This window comes from Petaurus breviceps, unplaced genomic scaffold (genome assembly GCF_028583685.1).
Source record: "Petaurus breviceps papuanus isolate PSGF00001 unplaced genomic scaffold, PetGlider_PUasm1.0 220, whole genome shotgun sequence".
NCBI classification, from domain to species: domain Eukaryota; kingdom Metazoa; phylum Chordata; class Mammalia; order Diprotodontia; family Petauridae; genus Petaurus; species Petaurus breviceps.
In genome coordinates this window covers 12,344,587-12,349,051 of record NW_027185876.1, presented here as the reverse complement: position 1 = coordinate 12,349,051, position 4,465 = coordinate 12,344,587, and the positions used below count along the sequence as shown (strand labels likewise).

The 4,465-nt window shown below is 36.1% G+C and overlaps 1 pseudogene; it reads left to right on the top strand.

Annotated features, from left to right (window-relative positions):
- The first annotated feature begins 1,249 nt into the window (after nucleotides 1–1,249).
- Nucleotides 1,250–2,015, top strand: LOC138166060 (ribosome maturation protein SBDS pseudogene; annotated as a pseudogene).
- The last annotated feature ends 2,450 nt before the right edge of the window (nucleotides 2,016–4,465 follow it).

Below are 4,465 nucleotides of genomic sequence, written 5' to 3'. Positions count from 1 at the left end.
GGTAGGTGCTGCTAATACCCCGTTTTACAGATGGTGAAGCTGAGGCTGATAGGTGAAGTGACTTGCCCAGGACCCCACAGCTGATGGGTATCCGAGGTTGAACTTAACTCATGTCTAGCATGACTCCAAGCCCTGTGTTCTATCCATCACACCACCTAGCTATCCCTCCTTGTGTGTTCATTCTGACAGCACCAAACATTAAAGCTGATTCAGGGGCAAAAAGGAGTGAAGATAGACTCCCACCTTTTCAAAACTGCATTTTTACCACTACAGGTTTCCACCAGGTCATTAAAAAGCAGCTCCACATGGTGGTTCAATTTCAGCTGCATAGGTTCCCAAAGTGAGCAATACTGCCCAAAGCGGGGTGCTGGAAAGATCCATTAGCTGGCAGTCGCTTCTGGTGCAGTTGTGGGGGGAGGGAGTGGTGAATAAAAACAAGGAGGTGGTGGAAACAGAAGGAAAGAAGAGAATGAAAATTTTTTTTTCTATATGTTTCATCTGTTGTGTAACAGAGTTAAAGTTTTAGTGATTACATTATTTTTTAAATAAAGGCACAAAATGCATAACAAAGCATGGTTGTCTGCTGACAGATCTTAACAACCAAATGTTGTCAGGCAAGGGTGTCATTGTCAGGAAGTCCGGCATTCATTGGCAAGAATATGTGTGTATAATGCCTTGTTTACAAAAAGATACTATACAATTTTATGATACAATATTACATCATCAAAATTTCAATGCAGGGAGAAAATTTGCCACAAACTTGCAACAAATGATTAAATTTAAGATGTCATTTAAAACTATTTTATATTTTCTGAAATAATGTAAATTTTAAGAAAAAGTAAGAGAATGCATATTTCCATAGAGGACACTGAGTTTTGGTGTTTTATTTTGTTTTGATTTGTTGAAAAAGGGGCAGTAAGCCAAACAAGTCTGGGAGCCTCTGGCCTAGAGCAATCAGGTAAGGAAGAATAAAAGTAAAAGAAGTTGCAACAAGGTGGTATTACATTTTTCATTGGTGAAGCCAAGGCCCCATCAAGTGGCTCAGGCTTCTCATTGGTTCAGGCTAAGCACACTGGCCTATGAAGTAAAGTTGTTTCCCCTCCACCCCACTCTTTTCTGAGCTCTTGTGCATTAAGAATACCTGGGGGTGGGGGGTTGTGGGATTGGTGATGGCTTCCACTCCTCAAATATAACTAAGGTCTAGGGAGTGGCTGTTGGCAAACCCAAAGTCAAGCATGGGTTGCCACATATGGCTGCCACAAAGTTGATTTTCATAACCACCAACCAAATGCCCCTGACAAATGTGACTGTGGTGCTCCTGAAGTCAGAGGGGAAGCGCTTTGAGATCACTTGCTATAAGAACAAAGGCATGGGCTGGTGCAGTGGCTTGGAAAAAAAGATCTTGATGAAGCTTTTCAGACCTACTACTGTTTGTAACTATTCCTAAAGGCCAAGTTGCTAAAAAGGAAGATCTTAGTGCTTTTGGAAGATTACCAGACTGAAATCTGTAAGTGTGTTTTAACAAAAGGACAAGTATAGGTATCAGAAAAAGGACACAGAGCTGGAGCAGATGCTTAGGGATACTGCAACATCTGTAGCAGATAATTGTGTAAATCCTGAACCAAAGAGACCATTCACTGTCATCCTCATTGAAAGAGCAATGAAACCTATCCATCAAACCCAGTAAGAGTGGAAAGCAATAATAAAACAGTTGAAGTAAGACATGAAGATTGAGTGGGCCCACATGAGGCTTCAATGCATTCTACCTGCAATGGAGGGGAAGAAACTAAAAGATAAAACTCAGACAATTGATCAAGGTGATGGAAAGTGAAGACTTTGGTGACCAGTTAGGAATCATGTGTCTAACTGAATCTGACTGCTTTGGAGAAATTGAGGAGCTGATGTGGAGAGACACAAAAAAGAAAAGGGTTTTTTTGGAAGTTCACAGGTTGAAAGATGTGGAAGAAGGAGATGAGAATTTGAAAGAAAGAGTTTCACTGTCTCTTTACTTATAAACACAACACTAAAAGGTGTTCTTACTTCCCTCAGCACTGTTAACTTCTGTGTTTGTTTGCCAAATACTTGCTCAGACTGCTTAATTTGGAATTTTCATTCATGTATGTGTGTTAACTAAACAAGTCACTTATATACAGACTAATCAGTATAAAATTCCTAATGTCGTATAAATGCATCCTGGCTGTCAAGTTGGGCTAATAATAAAAGAACCAGGGTGAACCTCTTCCTGTTTGAAATTCTGCCTGGGCATCTGGGCTCTGTGTCATTGTAATTTTTGGCAGTGGTCATTCTTTCTTAACTTTAAATCCATGAAAGTAATCTCAAAGTTTACCCTAAACATTAATGCTTTAGAAATATCACTTAACAGAAATGGGATGTGTGCAGAAAGATGTAAGCCTGCAGCATTTCTATATAATAGAATTCAAGTAATTTTAATTTGGCCTAATATTAAACTGGGTGTTGTGACTTCCCAACTGACACTGCTTTTAATTTGTACTGTTTACACACACACACACACACACACACACACACACACACACAGTTATTGACTAGGAGTCCATCAGTATCCTCATTTAGTAAATGGCTGCCAAGTGTAAAAGACTCTCTTTGGTTAAAAAATGTCATTCATGATGATTTAAAAATGTACAATATATGTTAATACAAATGAAGTTATATGTAACAAATAACATCTCTCTTTTTTTTTATTAAACAATGACCTGAGTGTTTCTAAGCATTATCTCCCCATTTTTGACAGTTTTACATTCTGTGTGATGTAGGGCTGGGAAATAACATGTCTTCTTTTGAATTTGTAAAAGAAAGCTTAACTATTTAATACAAACATTCAAGTGAATGGGCTTCAAATTTTTTAAAGACAAACTCCTAAAAGATGTTATGTTACAAAAGATGAACTATAGCTTTACACAGCAGAGATATTTAGCAAAATGGTATTTTTCCTTAGTAAAAAAACAAAACAAAACAGAAAATAAATAAATTCTCTTTGTACTAAGACCTATATAGAAGTCTAAGGTACTTCTTAATCATTAGGACTATATATGTTAATCATGTACCAGTTGTTCTAATTAGGTCTTTCTCAGATACAAACATCTCCCAAGACTAAATTATTTTATGCTAAAATTGAAATTGTTTATTAAAATATTTACTTCAAGATTTACATTCGTTTTACTAGTACACAATATTCTTACTGCTTAATATGTATGGAAAGGAATATTAGTGATGGTATTTGACATGTGCAAAGAATACACAACAAATTGGCATCAACTTTATTGTTCCATCTAAGATTTCTTTTTGGTAATGAATTTAATTTTCTTATACAACTTACAAAATGATGTAGTTAGCATTAAATGCATTTATCATTAAAAAATTAATGAGGATTGAGAACAATGAGAAATAAGAATAATGAATCAGTGAGTATATGTTTTAAAGATCATGATTCATCTATATATTTCTTTGATCATGGTTGGACAAACTTTATCAAGGTCTAAAGCAATATAGAAGTGTGACAAAGAGAGGGTTGCTGAATATGAAGGGAGACAAAATTCCTGTCCTAGAGACTCAGTGAATGGTTAGTTAAAAAAAAAAAAGAAAACAGTATTCTCAAGGACAGGAATGGCCAATTTGCCTAGGGTGCCTGCACTGAGGTCTAGTTTCATGACCACTTTATATGGAAATGTACTTCAAGATGAAGTTTGGCATAGCCAGACACCTTAATACATTTGTATCAGCTTAAGCTTTTCCTTTTCAGAGCTAGATGTAGAGAGACAGTTTCTTGACATATCCTAAAGCTTCTGGATCACATCTTAGGGATAAAAATATGAAAGCCAACAGCTGTGTTTTGCAGACAGAATGTGATTTGCTGCTGTTGCCATTTAAGGAGGGGGGGGGATGACCCACCATGAGCGAAATAGCTACTGCCCTCTCCAATAATGCTCTTTAAAAACAAAACAAAACAAAAAGCAATGAATTATTCATTTTGAGCGGCTATTTCAATAGAAGCTGTTTAGTGTCTATGAACAGCACAATCCAGTAGAATCACACAAAATGATTTAAATGAAATAATCATATTTCTCTATGGGAAGAGAGAATAGAGTTTCAAATGAATAATACACCATTAAAACCATAATGTTTCAATGTTGCTAATGCTAACTTCAAATTAAACAAATCTATTTCTAAACTGTCATGACAAAACCAAACTGCCAGGCAACCTGTGTCTCCAATGGAAATTTAAGGTACAGTTCGCAAATATGAGAGGACAGAGTTCTTTTTCTTTCTTTTTTTGAAGTGTTTGTTTTCTTCTAGTTTCTTTCTCAGAAGAAATGAGTTGACTGGAAGTGTGATCTAATTGCAGAAATTCCTAACCTGGGATCCCTGGTTTTAAAAAAAATATAGATAGATAGATAGATAGATAGATAGATAGATAGATAGATAGATA